Genomic DNA, 20719 nt, shown 5'->3' with positions numbered 1-20719 from the left:
AAAAGGAAGTATAGAGGGAGAGCTAGATAGATAGCATTGCATTACATTACATGGCAATGCAATGCACAGTTGCTGAAGTTGAACCAAAATGAGCTTGTCATCTGGCTTCTGCAACTTTTAACATGAAAAATCCAATGAGGAGAAGAAAAGCAAAGCCAAAGAGTCCATCCCAAAATCCGACAAACAAGCCAAATGAACAAAAAGCATTGAATTCAATTCTTTCTGATTTTAGAAACTGCATTAAAGAAGGGGTGCACCGGTCCTGGAGATACTGCAATACCAGGTCAATGCGTGGAGTGGACAGAGCAAGCTCTTTTTCCATCTCCCTGTTCTAAAAATCCATTTAATATATGGTCCCCAGATAGGGGACGTATCAGATATTAAACTGATAAGAACAGATACTACACTTGATCTTAGCCAAAAGGCCGAGAAGCGATAACCAGAATTGGTTTCCGACTACGGTGCCACCCAAGGATTCTGAAAAGTCCATTTGTGGAGATGGCCACCTGGACTCCCGTTAAGAAGACATGCTGTCAACCTCTAGATCCCTCACATGCCTGCACTTTTCGGCTTGCTGCTGCTGCAATCCACGCGTTTTAGATCTGCATAACTCCACCTCTTTTAGCACAGTACCCTCAACCCCCGGCTGTTCCCACCCGCCTCAACACCGTTGGAAGGGAGGAAAACCAATTAAGGCGGGGGGGGGGTGGAACGAGCAGCTGTCTACCCTTAGCAGGAGGGTTGCTGATTAATTACCTCTCCTGCTGCTGCTGCTGCTGCTGGCTGTCCAGCAGCAGACTGAAGGTGGCTGCTGCTGTGCGCAGGTATATAAAGGCTCAGAGCCTATTATGACACGCGCAGCCAGCGTTCCATTGCCACATTCCGTCTACTGCAGGCGGGATACCTGGATGGCTGAATGTCACTGAGAAGCTCACAGAGACCGCCATAAGCAACAGTTTAAAAGAATGCCACAGACTAATCAACCAAACTTTTTGGGTTGGTTTCTCTTTTATAGTCTGCAGGCATTAAATGAAAGAAGTCAGTGTTCCAGCAGAGGGAGACAACGTTTCAGAAAAGGCATTGTAGCAAACCAAAAAAGAAATTTTAAGCGCAGCAGAGTAACCAGCTCACATACCTGTTAGCTCAGGTGAGTTTAAAAGGCTGCTGTTGATAACAAGGGCATTTGCTAAATAGATGGTGTGTGTGCAACAATATACTGAAAGGTCAATTATATTGTGCAGCTTATCTCACCACCTGTAGTTATTTAGGTGAAAGCTCCAAAATGCTTGCCTAATATGTCTGTTTATCCAAAAGGAAGTATAGAGGGAGAGCTAGATAGATAGCATTGCATTACATTACATGGCAATGCAATGCACAGTTGCTGAAGTTGAACCAAAATGAGCTTGTCATCTGGCTTCTGCAACTTTTAACATGAAAAATCCAATGAGGAGAAGAAAAGCAAAGCCAAAGAGTCCATCCCAAAATCCGACAAACAAGCCAAATGAACAAAAAGCATTGAATTCAATTCTTTCTGATTTTAGAAACTGCATTAAAGAAGGGGTGCACCGGTCCTGGAGATACTGCAATACCAGGTCAATGCGTGGAGTGGACAGAGCAAGCTCTTTTTCCATCTCCCTGTTCTAAAAATCCATTTAATATATGGTCCCCAGATAGGGGACGTATCAGATATTAAACTGATAAGAACAGATACTACACTTGATCTTAGCCAAAAGGCCGAGAAGCGATAACCAGAATTGGTTTCCGACTACGGTGCCACCCAAGGATTCTGAAAAGTCCATTTGTGGAGATGGCCACCTGGACTCCCGTTAAGAAGACATGCTGTCAACCTCTAGATCCCTCACATGCCTGCACTTTTCGGCTTGCTGCTGCTGCAATCCACGCGTTTTAGATCTGCATAACTCCACCTCTTTTAGCACAGTACCCTCAACCCCCGGCTGTTCCCACCCGCCTCAACACCGTTGGAAGGGAGGAGAACCAATTAAGGCGGGGGGGGGGGGGTGGAACGAGCAGCTGTCTACCCTTAGCAGGAGGGTTGCTGATTAATTACCTCTCCTGCTGCTGCTGCTGCTGCTGGCTGTCCAGCAGCAGACTGAAGGTGGCTGCTGCTGTGCGCAGGTATATAAAGGCTCAGAGCCTATTATGACACGCGCAGCCAGCGTTCCATTGCCACATTCCGTCTACTGCAGGCGGGATACCTGGATGGCTGAATGTCACTGAGAAGCTCACAGAGTCCGCCATAAGCAACAGTTTAAAAGAATGCCACAGACTAATCAACCAAACTTTTTGGGTTGGTTTCTCTTTTACAGTCTGCAGGCATTAAAAGAAAGAAGTCAGTGTTCCAGTAGAGGGAGACAACGTTTCAGAAAAGGCATTGTAGCAAACCAAAAAAGAAATTTTAAGCGCAGTAGAGTAACCAGCTCACATACCTGTTAGCTCAGGTGAGTTTAAAAGGCTGCTGTTGATAACAAGGGCATTTGCTAAATAGATGGTGTGTGTGCAACAATATACTGAAAGGTCAATTATATTGTGCAGCTTATCTCACCACCTGTAGTTATTTAGGTGAAAGCTCCAAAATGCTTGCCTAATATGTCTGTTTATCCAAAAGGAAGTATAGAGGGAGAGCTAGATAGATAGCATTGCATTACATTACATGGCAATGCAATGCACAGTTGCTGAAGTTGAACCAAAATGAGCTTGTCATCTGGCTTCTGCAACTTTTAACATGAAAAATCCAATGAGGAGAAGAAAAGCAAAGCCAAAGAGTCCATCCCAAAATCCGACAAACAAGCCAAATGAACAAAAAGCATTGAATTCAATTCTTTCTGATTTTAGAAACTGCATTAAAGAAGGGGTGCACCGCTCCTGGAGATACTGCAATACCAGGTCAATGCGTGGAGTGGACAGAGCAAGCTCTTTTTCCATCTCCCTGTTCTAAAAATCCATTTAATATATGGTCCCCAGATAGGGGACGTATCAGATATTAAACTGATAAGAACAGATACTACACTTGATCTTAGCCAAAAGGCCGAGAAGCGATAACCAGAATTGGTTTCCGACTACGGTGCCACCCAAGGATTCTGAAAAGTCCATTTGTGGAGATGGCCACCTGGACTCCCGTTAAGAAGACATGCTGTCAACCTCTAGATCCCTCACATGCCTGCACTTTTCGGCTTGCTGCTGCTGCAATCCACGCGTTTTAGATCTGCATAACTCCACCTCTTTTAGCACAGTACCCTCAACCCCCGGCTGTTCCCACCCGCCTCAACACCGTTGGAAGGGAGGAGAACCAATTAAGGCGGGGGGGGGGTGGAACGAGCAGCTGTCTACCCTTAGCAGGAGGGTTGCTGATTAATTACCTCTCCTGCTGCTGCTGCTGCTGCTGGCTGTCCAGTAGCAGGCTGAAGGTGGCTGCTGCTGTGCGCAGGTATATAAAGACTCAGAGCCTATTATGACACGCGCAGACAGCGTTCCATTGCCACATTCCGTCTACTGCAGGTGGGATACCTGGATGGCTGAATGTCACTGAGAAGCTCACAGAGACCGCCATAAGCAACAGTTTAAAAGAATGCCACAGACTAATCAACCAAACTTTTTGGGTTGGTTTCTCTTTTATAGTCTGCAGGCATTAAATGAAAGAAGTCAGTGTTCCAGCAGAGGGAGACAACGTTTCAGAAAAGGCATTGTAGCAAACCAAAAAAGAAATTTTAAGCGCAGCAGAGTAACCAGCTCACATACCTGTTAGCTCAGGTGAGTTTAAAAGGCTGCTGTTGATAACAAGGGCATTTGCTAAATAGATGGTGTGTGTGCAACAATATACTGAAAGGTCAATTATATTGTGCAGCTTATCTCACCACCTGTAGTTATTTAGGTGAAAGCTCCAAAATGCTTGCCTAATATGTCTGTTTATCCAAAAGGAAGTATAGAGGGAGAGCTAGATAGATAGCATTGCATTACATTACATGGCAATGCAATGCACAGTTGCTGAAGTTGAACCAAAATGAGCTTGTCATCTGGCTTCTGCAACTTTTAACATGAAAAATCCAATGAGGAGAAGAAAAGCAAAGCCAAAGAGTCCATCCCAAAATCCGACAAACAAGCCAAATGAACAAAAAGCATTGAATTCAATTCTTTCTGATTTTAGAAACTGCATTAAAGAAGGGGTGCACCGGTCCTGGAGATACTGCAATACCAGGTCAATGCGTGGAGTGGACAGAGCAAGCTCTTTTTCCATCTCCCTGTTCTAAAAATCCATTTAATATATGGTCCCCAGATAGGGGACGTATCAGATATTAAACTGATAAGAACAGATACTACACTTGATCTTAGCCAAAAGGCCGAGAAGCGATAACCAGAATTGGTTTCCGACTACGGTGCCACCCAAGGATTCTGAAAAGTCCATTTGTGGAGATGGCCACCTGGACTCCCGTTAAGAAGACATGCTGTCAACCTCTAGATCCCTCACATGCCTGCACTTTTCGGCTTGCTGCTGCTGCAATCCACGCGTTTTAGATCTGCATAACTCCACCTCTTTTAGCACAGTACCCTCAACCCCCGGCTGTTCCCACCCGCCTCAACACCGTTGGAAGGGAGGAGAACCAATTAAGGCGGGGGGTGGGGGGGGTGGAACGAGCAGCTGTCTACCCTTAGCAGGAGGGTTGCTGATTAATTACCTCTCCTGCTGCTGCTGCTGCTGCTGGCTGTCCAGCAGCAGACTGAAGGTGGCTGCTGCTGTGCGCAGGTATATAAAGGCTCAGAGCCTATTATGACACGCGCAGCCAGCGTTCCATTGCCACATTCCGTCTACTGCAGGCGGGATACCTGGATGGCTGAATGTCACTGAGAAGCTCACAGAGACCGCCATAAGCAACAGTTTAAAAGAATGCCACAGACTAATCAACCAAACTTTTTGGGTTGGTTTCTCTTTTATAGTCTGCAGGCATTAAATGAAAGAAGTCAGTGTTCCAGCAGAGGGAGACAACGTTTCAGAAAAGGCATTGTAGCAAACCAAAAAAGAAATTTTAAGCGCAGCAGAGTAACCAGCTCACATACCTGTTAGCTCAGGTGAGTTTAAAAGGCTGCTGTTGATAACAAGGGCATTTGCTAAATAGATGGTGTGTGTGCAACAATATACTGAAAGGTCAATTATATTGTGCAGCTTATCTCACCACCTGTAGTTATTTAGGTGAAAGCTCCAAAATGCTTGCCTAATATGTCTGTTTATCCAAAAGGAAGTATAGAGGGAGAGCTAGATAGATAGCATTGCATTACATTACATGGCAATGCAATGCACAGTTGCTGAAGTTGAACCAAAATGAGCTTGTCATCTGGCTTCTGCAACTTTTAACATGAAAAATCCAATGAGGAGAAGAAAAGCAAAGCCAAAGAGTCCATCCCAAAATCCGACAAACAAGCCAAATGAACAAAAAGCATTGAATTCAATTCTTTCTGATTTTAGAAACTGCATTAAAGAAGGGGTGCACCGGTCCTGGAGATACTGCAATACCAGGTCAATGCGTGGAGTGGACAGAGCAAGCTCTTTTTCCATCTCCCTGTTCTAAAAATCCATTTAATATATGGTCCCCAGATAGGGGACGTATCAGATATTAAACTGATAAGAACAGATACTACACTTGATCTTAGCCAAAAGGCCGAGAAGCGATAACCAGAATTGGTTTCCGACTACGGTGCCACCCAAGGATTCTGAAAAGTCCATTTGTGGAGATGGCCACCTGGACTCCCGTTAAGAAGACATGCTGTCAACCTCTAGATCCCTCACATGCCTGCACTTTTCGGCTTGCTGCTGCTGCAATCCACGCGTTTTAGATCTGCATAACTCCACCTCTTTTAGCACAGTACCCTCAACCCCCGGCTGTTCCCACCCGCCTCAACACCGTTGGAAGGGAGGAGAACCAATTAAGGCGGGGGGGGGGGTGGAACGAGCAGCTGTCTACCCTTAGCAGGAGGGTTGCTGATTAATTACCTCTCCTGCTGCTGCTGCTGCTGCTGGCTGTCCAGCAGCAGACTGAAGGTGGCTGCTGCTGTGCGCAGGTATATAAAGTCTCAGAGCCTATTATGACACGCGCAGCCAGCGTTCCATTGCCACATTCCGTCTACTGCAGGCGGGATACCTGGATGGCTGAATGTCACTGAGAAGCTCACAGAGACCGCCATAAGCAACAGTTTAAAAGAATGCCACAGACTAATCAACCAAACTTTTTGGGTTGGTTCCTCTTTTATAGTCTGCAGGCATTAAATGAAAGAAGTCAGTGTTCCAGCAGAGGGAGACAACGTTTCAGAAAAGGCATTGTAGCAAACCAAAAAAGAAATTTTAAGCGCAGCAGAGTAACCAGCTCACATACCTGTTAGCTCAGGTGAGTTTAAAAGGCTGCTGTTGATAACAAGGGCATTTGCTAAATAGATGGTGTGTGTGCAACAATATACTGAAAGGTCAATTATATTGTGCAGCTTATCTCACCACCTGTAGTTATTTAGGTGAAAGCTCCAAAATGCTTGCCTAATATGTCTGTTTATCCAAAAGGAAGTATAGAGGGAGAGCTAGATAGATAGCATTGCATTACATTACATGGCAATGCAATGCACAGTTGCTGAAGTTGAACCAAAATGAGCTTGTCATCTGGCTTCTGCAACTTTTAACATGAAAAATCCAATGAGGAGAAGAAAAGCAAAGCCAAAGAGTCCATCCCAAAATCCGACAAACAAGCCAAATGAACAAAAAGCATTGAATTCAATTCTTTCTGATTTTAGAAACTGCATTAAAGAAGGGGTGCACCGGTCCTGGAGATACTGCAATACCAGGTCAATGCGTGGAGTGGACAGAGCAAGCTCTTTTTCCATCTCCCTGTTCTAAAAATCCATTTAATATATGGTCCCCAGATAGGGGACGTATCAGATATTAAACTGATAAGAACAGATACTACACTTGATCTTAGCCAAAAGGCCGAGAAGCGATAACCAGAATTGGTTTCCGACTACGGTGCCACCCAAGGATTCTGAAAAGTCCATTTGTGGAGATGGCCACCTGGACTCCCGTTAAGAAGACATGCTGTCAACCTCTAGATCCCTCACATGCCTGCACTTTTCGGCTTGCTGCTGCTGCAATCCACGCGTTTTAGATCTGCATAACTCCACCTCTTTTAGCACAGTACCCTCAACCCCCGGCTGTTCCCACCCGCCTCAACACCGTTGGAAGGGAGGAGAACCAATTAAGGCGGGGGGTGGGGGGGTGGAACGAGCAGCTGTCTACCCTTAGCAGGAGGGTTGCTGATTAATTACCTCTCCTGCTGCTGCTGCTGCTGCTGGCTGTCCAGCAGCAGACTGAAGGTGGCTGCTGCTGTGCGCAGGTATATAAAGGCTCAGAGCCTATTATGACACGCGCAGCCAGCGTTCCATTGCCACATTCCGTCTACTGCAGGCGGGATACCTGGATGGCTGAATGTCACTGAGAAGCTCACAGAGACCGCCATAAGCAACAGTTTAAAAGAATGCCACAGACTAATCAACCAAACTTTTTGGGTTGGTTTCTCTTTTATAGTCTGCAGGCATTAAATGAAAGAAGTCAGTGTTCCAGCAGAGGGAGACAACGTTTCAGAAAAGGCATTGTAGCAAACCAAAAAAGAAATTTTAAGCGCAGCAGAGTAACCAGCTCACATACCTGTTAGCTCAGGTGAGTTTAAAAGGCTGCTGTTGATAACAAGGGCATTTGCTAAATAGATGGTGTGTGTGCAACAATATACTGAAAGGTCAATTATATTGTGCAGCTTATCTCACCACCTGTAGTTATTTAGGTGAAAGCTCCAAAATGCTTGCCTAATATGTCTGTTTATCCAAAAGGAAGTATAGAGGGAGAGCTAGATAGATAGCATTGCATTACATTACATGGCAATGCAATGCACAGTTGCTGAAGTTGAACCAAAATGAGCTTGTCATCTGGCTTCTGCAACTTTTAACATGAAAAATCCAATGAGGAGAAGAAAAGCAAAGCCAAAGAGTCCATCCCAAAATCCGACAAACAAGCCAAATGAACAAAAAGCATTGAATTCAATTCTTTCTGATTTTAGAAACTGCATTAAAGAAGGGGTGCACCGGTCCTGGAGATACTGCAATACCAGGTCAATGCGTGGAGTGGACAGAGCAAGCTCTTTTTCCATCTCTCTGTTCTAAAAATCCATTTAATATATGGTCCCCAGATAGGGGACGTATCAGATATTAAACTGATAAGAACAGATACTACACTTGATCTTAGCCAAAAGGCCGAGAAGCGATAACCAGAATTGGTTTCCGACTACGGTGCCACCCAAGGATTCTGAAAAGTCCATTTGTGGAGATGGCCACCTGGACTCCCGTTAAGAAGACATGCTGTCAACCTCTAGATCCCTCACATGCCTGCACTTTTCGGCTTGCTGCTGCTGCAATCCACGCGTTTTAGATCTGCATAACTCCACCTCTTTTAGCACAGTACCCTCAACCCCCGGCTGTTCCCACCCGCCTCAACACCGTTGGAAGGGAGGAGAACCAATTAAGGCGGGGGGGGGGGTGGAACGAGCAGCTGTCTACCCTTAGCAGGAGGGTTGCTGATTAATTACCTCTCCTGCTGCTGCTGCTGCTGCTGGCTGTCCAGCAGCAGACTGAAGGTGGCTGCTGCTGTGCGCAGGTATATAAAGTCTCAGAGCCTATTATGACACGCGCAGCCAGCGTTCCATTGCCACATTCCGTCTACTGCAGGCGGGATACCTGGATGGCTGAATGTCACTGAGAAGCTCACAGAGACCGCCATAAGCAACAGTTTAAAAGAATGCCACAGACTAATCAACCAAACTTTTTGGGTTGGTTCCTCTTTTATAGTCTGCAGGCATTAAATGAAAGAAGTCAGTGTTCCAGCAGAGGGAGACAACGTTTCAGAAAAGGCATTGTAGCAAACCAAAAAAGAAATTTTAAGCGCAGCAGAGTAACCAGCTCACATACCTGTTAGCTCAGGTGAGTTTAAAAGGCTGCTGTTGATAACAAGGGCATTTGCTAAATAGATGGTGTGTGTGCAACAATATACTGAAAGGTCAATTATATTGTGCAGCTTATCTCACCACCTGTAGTTATTTAGGTGAAAGCTCCAAAATGCTTGCCTAATATGTCTGTTTATCCAAAAGGAAGTATAGAGGGAGAGCTAGATAGATAGAATTGCATTACATTACATGGCAATGCAATGCACAGTTGCTGAAGTTGAACCAAAATGAGCTTGTCATCTGGCTTCTGCAACTTTTAACATGAAAAATCCAATGAGGAGAAGAAAAGCAAAGCCAAAGAGTCCATCCCAAAATCCGACAAACAAGCCAAATGAACAAAAAGCATTGAATTCAATTCTTTCTGATTTTAGAAACTGCATTAAAGAAGGGGTGCACCGGTCCTGGAGATACTGCAATACCAGGTCAATGCGTGGAGTGGACAGAGCAAGCTTTTTCCATCTCCCTGTTCTAAAAATCCATTTAATATATGGTCCCCAGATAGGGGACGTATCAGATATTAAACTGATAAGAACAGATACTACACTTGATCTTAGCCAAAAGGCCGAGAAGCGATAACCAGAATTGGTTTCCGACTACGGTGCCACCCAAGGATTCTGAAAAGTCCATTTGTGGAGATGGCCACCTGGACTCCCGTTAAGAAGACATGCTGTCAACCTCTAGATCCCTCACATGCCTGCACTTTTCGGCTTGCTGCTGCTGCAATCCACGCGTTTTAGATCTGCATAACTCCACCTCTTTTAGCACAGTACCCTCAACCCCCGGCTGTTCCCACCCGCCTCAACACCGTTGGAAGGGAGGAGAACCAATTAAGGCGGGGGGGGGGGGGTGGAACGAGCAGCTGTCTACCCTTAGCAGGAGGGTTGCTGATTAATTACCTCTCCTGCTGCTGCTGCTGCTGCTGGCTGTCCAGCAGCAGACTGAAGGTGGCTGCTGCTGTGCGCAGGTATATAAAGGCTCAGAGCCTATTATGACACGCGCAGCCAGCGTTCCATTGCCACATTCCGTCTACTGCAGGCGGGATACCTGGATGGCTGAATGTCACTGAGAAGCTCACAGAGACCGCCATAAGCAACAGTTTAAAAGAATGCCACAGACTAATCAACCAAACTTTTTGGGTTGGTTTCTCTTTTATAGTCTGCAGGCATTAAATGAAAGAAGTCAGTGTTCCAGCAGAGGGAGACAACGTTTCAGAAAAGGCATTGTAGCAAACCAAAAAAGAAATTTTAAGCGCAGCAGAGTAACCAGCTCACATACCTGTTAGCTCAGGTGAGTTTAAAAGGCTGCTGTTGATAACAAGGGCATTTGCTAAATAGATGGTGTGTGTGCAACAATATACTGAAAGGTCAATTATATTGTGCAGCTTATCTCACCACCTGTAGTTATTTAGGTGAAAACTCCAAAATGCTTGCCTAATATGTCTGTTTATCCAAAAGGAAGTATAGAGGGAGAGCTAGATAGATAGCATTGCATTACATTACATGGCAATGCAATGCACAGTTGCTGAAGTTGAACCAAAATGAGCTTGTCATCTGGCTTCTGCAACTTTTAACATGAAAAATCCAATGAGGAGAAGAAAAGCAAAGCCAAAGAGTCCATCCCAAAATCCGACAAACAAGCCAAATGAACAAAAAGCATTGAATTCAATTCTTTCTGATTTTAGAAACTGCATTAAAGAAGGGGTGCACCGGTCCTGGAGATACTGCAATACCAGGTCAATGCGTGGAGTGGACAGAGCAAGCTCTTTTTCCATCTCCCTGTTCTAAAAATCCATTTAATATATGGTCCCCAGATAGGGGACGTATCAGATATTAAACTGATAAGAACAGATACTACACTTGATCTTAGCCAAAAGGCCTAGAAGCGATAACCAGAATTGGTTTCCGACTACGGTGCCACCCAAGGATTCTGAAAAGTCCATTTGTGGAGATGGCCACCTGGACTCCCGTTAAGAAGACATGCTGTCAACCTCTAGATCCCTCACATGCCTGCACTTTTCGGCTTGCTGCTGCTGCAATCCACGCGTTTTAGATCTGCATAACTCCACCTCTTTTAGCACAGTACCCTCAACCCCCGGCTGTTCCCACCCGCCTCAACACCGTTGGAAGGGAGGAGAACCAATTAAGGCGGGGGGTGGGGGGGGGTGGAACGAGCAGCTGTCTACCCTTAGCAGGAGGGTTGCTGATTAATTACCTCTCCTGCTGCTGCTGCTGCTGCTGGCTGTCCAGCAGCAGACTGAAGGTGGCTGCTGCTGTGCGCAGATATATAAAGGCTCAGAGCCTATTATGACACGCGCAGCCAGCGTTCCATTGCCACATTCCGTCTACTGCAGGCGGGATACCTGGATGGCTGAATGTCACTGAGAAGCTCACAGAGACCGCCATAAGCAACAGTTTAAAAGAATGCCACAGACTAATCAACCAAACTTTTTGGGTTGGTTTCTCTTTTATAGTCTGCAGGCATTAAATGAAAGAAGTCAGTGTTCCAGCAGAGGGAGACAACGTTTCAGAAAAGGCATTGTAGCAAACCAAAAAAGAAATTTTAAGCGCAGCAGAGTAACCAGCTCACATACCTGTTAGCTCAGGTGAGTTTAAAAGGCTGCTGTTGATAACAAGGGCATTTGCTAAATAGATGGTGTGTGTGCAACAATATACTGAAAGGTCAATTATATTGTGCAGCTTATCTCACCACCTGTAGTTATTTAGGTGAAAGCTCCAAAATGCTTGCCTAATATGTCTGTTTATCCAAAAGGAAGTATAGAGGGAGAGCTAGATAGATAGCATTGCATTACATTACATGGCAATGCAATGCACAGTTGCTGAAGTTGAACCAAAATGAGCTTGTCATCTGGCTTCTGCAACTTTTAACATGAAAAATCCAATGAGGAGAAGAAAAGCAAAGCCAAAGAGTCCATCCCAAAATCCGACAAACAAGCCAAATGAACAAAAAGCATTGAATTCAATTCTTTCTGATTTTAGAAACTGCATTAAAGAAGGGGTGCACCGGTCCTGGAGATACTGCAATACCAGGTCAATGCGTGGAGTGGACAGAGCAAGCTCTTTTTCCATCTCCCTGTTCTAAAAATCCATTTAATATATGGTCCACAGATAGGGGACGTATCAGATATTAAACTGATAAGAACAGATACTACACTTGATCTTAGCCAAAAGGCCGAGAAGCGATAACCAGAATTGGTTTCCGACTACGGTGCCACCCAAGGATTCTGAAAAGTCCATTTGTGGAGATGGCCACCTGGACTCCCGTTAAGAAGACATGCTGTCAACCTCTAGATCCCTCACATGCCTGCACTTTTCGGCTTGCTGCTGCTGCAATCCACGCGTTTTAGATCTGCATAACTCCACCTCTTTTAGCACAGTACCCTCAACCCCCGGCTGTTCCCACCCGCCTCAACACCGTTGGAAGGGAGGAGAACCAATTAAGGCGGGGGGGGGGGGTGGAACGAGCAGCTGTCTACCCTTAGCAGGAGGGTTGCTGATTAATTACCTCTCCTGCTGCTGCTGCTGCTGGCTGTCCAGCAGCAGACTGAAGGTGGCTGCTGCTGTGCGCAGGTATATAAAGGCTCAGAGCCTATTATGACACGCGCAGCCAGCGTTCCATTGCCACATTCCGTCTACTGCAGGCGGGATACCTGGATGGCTGAATGTCACTGAGAAGCTCACAGAGACCGCCATAAGCAACAGTTTAAAAGAATGCCACAGACTAATCAACCAAACTTTTTGGGTTGGTTTCTCTTTTATAGTCTGCAGGCATTAAATGAAAGAAGTCAGTGTTCCAGCAGAGGGAGACAACGTTTCAGAAAAGGCATTGTAGCAAACCAAAAAAGAAATTTTAAGCGCAGCAGAGTAACCAGCTCACATACCTGTTAGCTCAGGTGAGTTTAAAAGGCTGCTGTTGATTACAAGGGCATTTGCTAAATAGATGGTGTGTGTGCAACAATATACTGAAAGGTCAATTATATTGTGCAGCTTATCTCACCACCTGTAGTTATTTAGGTGAAAGCTCCAAAATGCTTGCCTAATATGTCTGTTTATCCAAAAGGAAGTATAGAGGGAGAGCTAGATAGATAGCATTGCATTACATTACATGGCAATGCAATGCACAGTTGCTGAAGTTGAACCAAAATGAGCTTGTCATCTGGCTTCTGCAACTTTTAACATGAAAAATCCAATGAGGAGAAGAAAAGCAAAGCCAAAGAGTCCATCCCAAAATCCGACAAACAAGCCAAATGAACAAAAAGCATTGAATTCAATTCTTTCTGATTTTAGAAACTGCATTAAAGAAGGGGTGCACCGGTCCTGGAGATACTGCAATACCAGGTCAATGCGTGGAGTGGACAGAGCAAGCTCTTTTTCCATCTCCCTGTTCTAAAAATCCATTTAATATATGGTCCCCAGATAGGGGACGTATCAGATATTAAACTGATAAGAACAGATACTACACTTGATCTTAGCCAAAAGGCCGAGAAGCGATAACCAGAATTGGTTTCCGACTACGGTGCCACCCAAGGATTCTGAAAAGTCCATTTGTGGAGATGGCCACCTGGACTCCCGTTAAGAAGACATGCTGTCAACCTCTAGATCCCTCACATGCCTGCACTTTTCGGCTTGCTGCTGCTGCAATCCACGCGTTTTAGATCTGCATAACTCCACCTCTTTTAGCACAGTACCCTCAACCCCCGGCTGTTCCCACCCGCCTCAACACCGTTGGAAGGGAGGAGAACCAATTAAGGCGGGGGGGGGGGGTGGAACGAGCAGCTGTCTACCCTTAGCAGGAGGGTTGCTGATTAATTACCTCTCCTGCTGCTGCTGCTGCTGCTGGCTGTTCAGCAGCAGACTGAAGGTGGCTGCTGCTGTGCGCAGGTATATAAAGGCTCAGAGCCTATTATGACACGCGCAGCCAGCGTTCCATTGCCACATTCCGTCTACTGCAGGCGGGATACCTGGATGGCTGAATGTCACTGAGAAGCTCACAGAGACCGCCATAAGCAACAGTTTAAAAGAATGCCACAGACTAATCAACCAAACTTTTTGGGTTGGTTCCTCTTTTATAGTCTGCAGGCATTAAATGAAAGAAGTCAGTGTTCCAGCAGAGGGAGACAACGTTTCAGAAAAGGCATTGTAGCAAACCAAAAAAGAAATTTTAAGCGCAGCAGAGTAACCAGCTCACATACCTGTTAGCTCAGGTGAGTTTAAAAGGCTGCTGTTGATAACAAGGGCATTTGCTAAATAGATGGTGTGTGTGCAACAATATACTGAAAGGTCAATTATTTTGTGCAGCTTATCTCACCACCTGTAGTTATTTAGGTGAAAGCTCCAAAATGCTTGCCTAATATGTCTGTTTATCCAAAAGGAAGTATAGAGGGAGAGCTAGATAGATAGCATTGCATTACATTACATGGCAATGCAATGCACAGTTGCTGAAGTTGAACCAAAATGAGCTTGTCATCTGGCTTCTGCAACTTTTAACATGAAAAATCCAATGAGGAGAAGAAAAGCAAAGCCAAAGAGTCCATCCCAAAATCCGACAAACAAGCCAAATGAACAAAAAGCATTGAATTCAATTCTTTCTGATTTTAGAAACTGCATTAAAGAAGGGGTGCACCGGTCCTGGAGATACTGCAATACCAGGTCAATGCGTGGAGTGGACAGAGCAAGCTCTTTTTCCATCTCCCTGTTCTAAAAATCCATTTAATATATGGTCCCCAGATAGGGGACGTATCAGATATTAAACTGATAAGAACAGATACTACACTTGATCTTAGCCAAAAGGCCGAGAAGCGATAACCAGAATTGGTTTCCGACTACGGTGCCACCCAAGGATTCTGAAAAGTCCATTTGTGGAGATGGCCACCTGGACTCCCGTTAAGAAGACATGCTGTCAACCTCTAGATACCTCACATGCCTGCACTTTTCGGCTTGCTGCTGCTGCAATCCACGCGTTTTAGATCTGCATAACTCCACCTCTTTTAGCACAGTACCCTCAACCCCCGGCTGTTCCCACCCGCCTCAACACCGTTGGAAGGGAGGAGAACCAATTAAGGCGGGGGGGGGGGGGGGTGGAACGAGCAGCTGTCTACCCTTAGCAGGAGGGTTGCTGATTAATTACCTCTCCTGCTGCTGCTGCTGCTGCTGGCTGTCCAGCAGCAGACTGAAGGTGGCTGCTGCTGTGCGCAGGTATATAAAGGCTCAGAGCCTATTATGACACGCGCAGCCAGCGTTCCATTGCCACATTCCGTCTACTGCAGGCGGGATACCTGGATGGCTGAATGTCACTGAGAAGCTCACAGAGACCGCCATAAGCAACAGTTTAAAAGAATGCCACAGACTAATCAACCAAACTTTTTGGGTTGGTTTCTCTTTTATAGTCTGCAGGCATTAAATGAAAGAAGTCAGTGTTCCAGCAGAGGGAGACAACGTTTCAGAAAAGGCATTGTAGCAAACCAAAAAAGAAATTTTAAGCGCAGCAGAGTAACCAGCTCACATACCTGTTAGCTCAGGTGAGTTTAAAAGGCTGCTGTTGATTACAAGGGCATTTGCTAAATAGATGGTGTGTGTGCAACAATATACTGAAAGGTCAATTATATTGTGCAGCTTATCTCACCACCTGTAGTTATTTAGGTGAAAGCTCCAAAATGCTTGCCTAATATGTCTGTTTATCCAAAAGGAAGTATAGAGGGAGAGCTAGATAGATAGCATTGCATTACATTACATGGCAATGCAATGCACAGTTGCTGAAGTTGAACCAAAATGAGCTTGTCATCTGGCTTCTGCAACTTTTAACATGAAAAATCCAATGAGGAGAAGAAAAGCAAAGCCAAAGAGTCCATCCCAAAATCCGACAAACAAGCCAAATGAACAAAAAGCATTGAATTCAATTCTTTCTGATTTTAGAAACTGCATTAAAGAAGGGGTGCACCGGTCCTGGAGATACTGCAATACCAGGTCAATGCGTGGAGTGGACAGAGCAAGCTCTTTTTCCATCTCCCTGTTCTAAAAATCCATTTAATATATGGTCCCCAGATAGGGGACGTATCAGATATTAAACTGATAAGAACAGATACTACACTTGATCTTAGCCAAAAGGCCGAGAAGCGATAACCAGAATTGGTTTCCGACTACGGTGCCACCCAAGGATTCTGAAAAGTCCATTTGTGGAGATGGCCACCTGGACTCCCGTTAAGAAGACATGCTGTCAACCTCTAGATCCCTCACATGCCTGCACTTTTCGGCTTGCTGCTGCTGCAATCCACGCGTTTTAGATCTGCATAACTCCACCTCTTTTAGCACAGTACCCTCAACCCCCGGCTGTTCCCACCCGCCTCAACACCGTTGGAAGGGAGGAGAACCAATTAAGGCGGGGGGTGGGGGGGGTGGAACGAGCAGCTGTCTACCCTTAGCAGGAGGGTTGCTGATTAATTACCTCTCCTGCTGCTGCTGCTGCTGGCTGTCCAGCAGCAGACTGAAGGTGGCTGCTGCTGTGCGCAGGTATATAAAGGCTCAGAGCCTATTATGACACGCGCAGCCAGCGTTCCATTGCCACATTCCGTCTACTGCAGGCGGGATACCTGGATGGCTGAATGTCACTGAGAAGCTCACAGAGACCGCCATAAGCAACAGTTTAAAAGAATGCCACAGACTAATCAACCAAACTTTTTGGGTTGGTTCCTCTTTTATAGTCTGCAGGCATTAAATGAAAGAAGTCAGTGTTCCAGCAGAGGGAGACAACGTTTCAGAAAAGGCATTGTAGCAAACCAAAAAAGAAATTTTAAGCGCAGCAGAGTAACCAGCTCACATACCTGTTAGCTCAGGTGAGTTTAAAAGGCTGCTGTTGATAACAAGGGCATTTGCTAAATAGATGGTGTGTGTGCAACAATATACTGAAAGGTCAATTATATTGTGCAGCTTATCTCACCACCTGTAGTTATTTAGGTGAAAGCTCCAAAATGCTTGCCTAATATGTCTGTTTATCCAAAAGGAAGTATAGAGGGAGAGCTAGATAGATAGCATTGCATTACATTACATGGCAATGCAATGCACAGTTGCTGAAGTTGAACCAAAATGAGCTTGTCATCTGGCTTCTGCAACTTTTAACATGAAAAATCCAATGAGGAGAAGAAAAGCAAAGCCAAAGAGTCCATCCCAAAATCCGACAAACAAGCCAAATGAACAAAAAGCATTGAATTCAATTCTTTCTGATTTTAGAAACTGCATTAAAGAAGGGGTGCACCGGTCCTGGAGATACTGCAATACCAGGTCAATGCGTGGAGTGGACAGAGCAAGCTCTTTTTCCATCTCCCTGTTCTAAAAATCCATTTAATATATGGTCCCCAGATAGGGGACGTATCAGATATTAAACTGATAAGAACAGATACTACACTTGATCTTAGCCAAAAGGCCGAGAAGCGATAACCAGAATTGGTTTCCGACTACGGTGCCACCCAAGGATTCTGAAAAGTCCATTTGTGGAGATGGCCACCTGGACTCCCGTTAAGAAGACATGCTGTCAACCTCTAGATCCCTCACATGCCTGCACTTTTCGGCTTGCTGCTGCTGCAATCCACGCGTTTTAGATCTGCATAACTCCACCTCTTTTAGCACAGTACCCTCAACCCCCGGCTGTTCCCACCCGCCTCAACACCGTTGGAAGGGAGGAGAACCAATTAAGGCGGGGGGTGGGGGGGGGGTGGAACGAGCAGCTGTCTACCCTTAGCAGGAGGGTTGCTGATTAATTACCTCTCCTGCTGCTGCTGCTGCTGGCTGTCCAGCAGCAGACTGAAGGTGGCTGCTGCTGTGCGCAGGTATATAAAGGCTCAGAGCCTATTATGACACGCGCAGCCAGCGTTCCATTGCCACATTCCGTCTACTGCAGGCGGGATACCTGGATGGCTGAATGTCACTGAGAAGCTCACAGAGACCGCCATAAGCAACAGTTTAAAAGAATGCCACAGACTAATCAACCAAACTTTTTGGGTTGGTTCCTCTTTTATAGTCTGCAGGCATTAAATGAAAGAAGTCAGTGTTCCAGCAGAGGGAGACAACGTTTCAGAAAAGGCATTGTAGCAAACCAAAAAAGAAATTTTAAGCGCAGCAGAGTAACCAGCTCACATACCTGTTAGCTCAGGTGAGTTTAAAAGGCTGCTGTTGATAACAAGGGCATTTGCTAAATAGATGGTGTGTGTGCAACAATATACTGAAAGGTCAATTATATTGTGCAGCTTATCTCACCACCTGTAGTTATTTAGGTGAAAGCTCCAAAATGCTTGCCTAATATGTCTGTTTATCCAAAAGGAAGTATAGAGGGAGAGCTAGATAGATAGCATTGCATTACATTACATGGCAATGCAATGCACAGTTGCTGAAGTTGAACCAAAATGAGCTTGTCATCTGGCTTCTGCAACTTTTAACATGAAAAATCCAATGAGGAGAAGAAAAGCAAAGCCAAAGAGTCCATCCCAAAATCCGACAAACAAGCCAAATGAACAAAAAGCATTGAATTCAATTCTTTCTGATTTTAGAAACTGCATTAAAGAAGGGGTGCACCGGTCCTGGAGATACTGCAATACCAGGTCAATGCGTGGAGTGGACAGAGCAAGCTCTTTTTCCATCTCCCTGTTCTAAAAATCCATTTAATATATGGTCCCCAGATAGGGGACGTATCAGATATTAAACTGATAAGAACAGATACTACACTTGATCTTAGCCAAAAGGCCGAGAAGCGATAACCAGAATTGGTTTCCGACTACGGTGCCACCCAAGGATTCTGAAAAGTCCATTTGTGGAGATGGCCACCTGGACTCCCGTTAAGAAGACATGCTGTCAACCTCTAGATCCCTCACATGCCTGCACTTTTCGGCTTGCTGCTGCTGCAATCCACGCGTTTTAGATCTGCATAACTCCACCTCTTTTAGCACAGTACCCTCAACCCCCGGCTGTTCCCACACCCGCCTCAACACCGTTGGAAGGGAGGAGAACCAATTAAGGCGGGGGGGGGGTGGAACGAGCAGCTGTCTACCCTTAGCAGGAGGGTTGCTGATTAATTACCTCTCCTGCTGCTGCTGCTGCTGGCTGTCCAGCAGCAGACTGAAGGTGGCTGCTGCTGTGCGCAGGTATATAAAGGCTCAGAGCCTATTATGACACGCGCAGCCAGCGTTCCATTGCCACATTCCGTCTACTGCAGGCGGGATACCTGGATGGCTGAATGTCACTGAGAAGCTCACAGAGACCGCCATAAGCAACAGTTTAAAAGAATGCCACAGACTAATCAACCAAACTTTTTGGGTTGGTTTCTCTTTTATAGTCTGCAGGCATTAAATGAAAAAAGTCAGTGTTCCAGCAGAGGGAGACAACGTTTCAGAAAAGGCATTGTAGCAAACCAAAAAAGAAATTTTAAGCGCAGCAGAGTAACCAGCTCACATACCTGTTAGCTCAGGTGAGTTTAAAAGGCTGCTGTTGATAACAAGGGCATTTGCTAAATAGATGGTGTGTGTGCAACAATATACTGAAAGGTCAATTATATTGTGCAGCTTATCTCACCACCTGTAGTTATTTAGGTGAAAGCTCCAAAATGCTTGCCTAATATGTCTGTTTATCCAAAAGGAAGTATAGAGGGAGAGCTAGATAGATAGCATTGCATTACATTACATGGCAATGCAATGCACAGTTGCTGAAGTTGAACCAAAATGAGCTTGTCATCTGGCTTCTGCAACTTTTAACATGAAAAATCCAATGAGGAGAAGAAAAGCAAAGCCAAAGAGTCCATCCCAAAATCCGACAAACAAGCCAAATGAACAAAAAGCATTGAATTCAATTCTTTCTGATTTTAGAAACTGCATTAAAGAAGGGGTGCACCGGTCCTGGAGATACTGCAATACCAGGTCAATGCGTGGAGTGGACAGAGCAAGCTCTTTTTCCATCTCCCTGTTCTAAAAATCCATTTAATATATGGTCCCCAGATAGGGGACGTATCAGATATTAAACTGATAAGAACAGATACTACACTTGATCTTAGCCAAAAGGCCGAGAAGCGATAACCAGAATTGGTTTCCGACTACGGTGCCACCCAAGGATTCTGAAAAGTCCATTTGTGGAGATGGCCACCTGGACTCCCGTTAAGAAGACATGCTGTCAACCTCTAGATCCCTCACATGCCTGCACTTTTCGGCTTGCTGCTGCTGCAATCCACGCGTTTTAGATCTGCATAACTCCACCTCTTTTAGCACAGTACCCTCAACCCCCGGCTGTTCCCACCCGCCTCAACACCGTTGGAAGGGAGGAGAACCAATTAAGGCGGGGGGGGGGTGGAACGAGCAGCTGTCTACCCTTAGCAGGAGGGTTGCTGATTAATTACCTCTCCTGCTGCTGCTGCTGCTGCTGGCTGTCCAGCAGCAGACTGAAGGTGGCTGCTGCTGTGCGCAGGTATATAAAGGCTCAGAGCCTATTATGACACGCGCAGCCAGCGTTCCATTGCCACATTCCGTCTACTGCAGGCGGGATACCTGGATGGCTGAATGTCACTGAGAAGCTCACAGAGACCGCCATAAGCAACAGTTTAAAAGAATGCCACAGACTAATCAACCAAACTTTTTGGGTTGGTTTCTCTTTTATAGTCTGCAGGCATTAAATGAAAGAAGTCAGTGTTCCAGC

General features: G+C 45.5%; 16 non-coding genes across 16 annotated transcripts; all 16 read right to left on the bottom strand.

Annotated features, from left to right (window-relative positions):
* Window positions 1-246: 246 nt before the first annotated feature.
* LOC141181272 (U2 spliceosomal RNA) lies at window positions 247-437 on the bottom strand. The gene has a single exon (XR_012256865.1). It is a non-coding gene; the product is annotated as a U2 spliceosomal RNA (small nuclear RNA).
* A 1118-nt stretch (window positions 438-1555) lies between these two features.
* LOC141181271 (U2 spliceosomal RNA) lies at window positions 1556-1746 on the bottom strand. The gene has a single exon (XR_012256864.1). It is a non-coding gene; the product is annotated as a U2 spliceosomal RNA (small nuclear RNA).
* A 1121-nt stretch (window positions 1747-2867) lies between these two features.
* On the bottom strand, window positions 2868-3058 carry LOC141182270 (U2 spliceosomal RNA). Its single transcript, XR_012257653.1, has one exon. It is a non-coding gene; the product is annotated as a U2 spliceosomal RNA (small nuclear RNA).
* Window positions 3059-4176: 1118 nt separating this feature from the next.
* LOC141181270 (U2 spliceosomal RNA) lies at window positions 4177-4367 on the bottom strand. The gene has a single exon (XR_012256863.1). It is a non-coding gene; the product is annotated as a U2 spliceosomal RNA (small nuclear RNA).
* A 1123-nt stretch (window positions 4368-5490) lies between these two features.
* Window positions 5491-5681, bottom strand: LOC141181269 (U2 spliceosomal RNA). Its single transcript, XR_012256862.1, has one exon. It is a non-coding gene; the product is annotated as a U2 spliceosomal RNA (small nuclear RNA).
* A 1119-nt stretch (window positions 5682-6800) lies between these two features.
* On the bottom strand, window positions 6801-6991 carry LOC141181268 (U2 spliceosomal RNA). Its single transcript, XR_012256861.1, has one exon. It is a non-coding gene; the product is annotated as a U2 spliceosomal RNA (small nuclear RNA).
* Window positions 6992-8113: 1122 nt separating this feature from the next.
* Window positions 8114-8304, bottom strand: LOC141181774 (U2 spliceosomal RNA). The gene has a single exon (XR_012257319.1). It is a non-coding gene; the product is annotated as a U2 spliceosomal RNA (small nuclear RNA).
* A 1119-nt stretch (window positions 8305-9423) lies between these two features.
* On the bottom strand, window positions 9424-9612 carry LOC141181824 (U2 spliceosomal RNA). The gene has a single exon (XR_012257365.1). It is a non-coding gene; the product is annotated as a U2 spliceosomal RNA (small nuclear RNA).
* A 1121-nt stretch (window positions 9613-10733) lies between these two features.
* LOC141181499 (U2 spliceosomal RNA) lies at window positions 10734-10924 on the bottom strand. The gene has a single exon (XR_012257069.1). It is a non-coding gene; the product is annotated as a U2 spliceosomal RNA (small nuclear RNA).
* A 1124-nt stretch (window positions 10925-12048) lies between these two features.
* On the bottom strand, window positions 12049-12239 carry LOC141181770 (U2 spliceosomal RNA). Its single transcript, XR_012257316.1, has one exon. It is a non-coding gene; the product is annotated as a U2 spliceosomal RNA (small nuclear RNA).
* A 1117-nt stretch (window positions 12240-13356) lies between these two features.
* On the bottom strand, window positions 13357-13547 carry LOC141181267 (U2 spliceosomal RNA). Its single transcript, XR_012256860.1, has one exon. It is a non-coding gene; the product is annotated as a U2 spliceosomal RNA (small nuclear RNA).
* A 1120-nt stretch (window positions 13548-14667) lies between these two features.
* Window positions 14668-14858, bottom strand: LOC141181266 (U2 spliceosomal RNA). The gene has a single exon (XR_012256859.1). It is a non-coding gene; the product is annotated as a U2 spliceosomal RNA (small nuclear RNA).
* Window positions 14859-15981: 1123 nt separating this feature from the next.
* LOC141181264 (U2 spliceosomal RNA) lies at window positions 15982-16172 on the bottom strand. Its single transcript, XR_012256858.1, has one exon. It is a non-coding gene; the product is annotated as a U2 spliceosomal RNA (small nuclear RNA).
* Window positions 16173-17292: 1120 nt separating this feature from the next.
* LOC141181262 (U2 spliceosomal RNA) lies at window positions 17293-17483 on the bottom strand. Its single transcript, XR_012256856.1, has one exon. It is a non-coding gene; the product is annotated as a U2 spliceosomal RNA (small nuclear RNA).
* A 1122-nt stretch (window positions 17484-18605) lies between these two features.
* LOC141181261 (U2 spliceosomal RNA) lies at window positions 18606-18796 on the bottom strand. Its single transcript, XR_012256855.1, has one exon. It is a non-coding gene; the product is annotated as a U2 spliceosomal RNA (small nuclear RNA).
* Window positions 18797-19913: 1117 nt separating this feature from the next.
* On the bottom strand, window positions 19914-20104 carry LOC141181260 (U2 spliceosomal RNA). Its single transcript, XR_012256854.1, has one exon. It is a non-coding gene; the product is annotated as a U2 spliceosomal RNA (small nuclear RNA).
* Window positions 20105-20719: the final 615 nt, after the last annotated feature.

This window comes from Phyllobates terribilis, unplaced genomic scaffold (genome assembly GCF_046119375.1).
Source record: "Phyllobates terribilis strain yellow unplaced genomic scaffold, ASM4611937v1 Scaffold_34__1_contigs__length_13252353, whole genome shotgun sequence".
Lineage (NCBI taxonomy): Eukaryota > Metazoa > Chordata > Amphibia > Anura > Dendrobatidae > Phyllobates > Phyllobates terribilis.
This window is presented reverse-complemented; position numbering and strand designations above follow the sequence as displayed.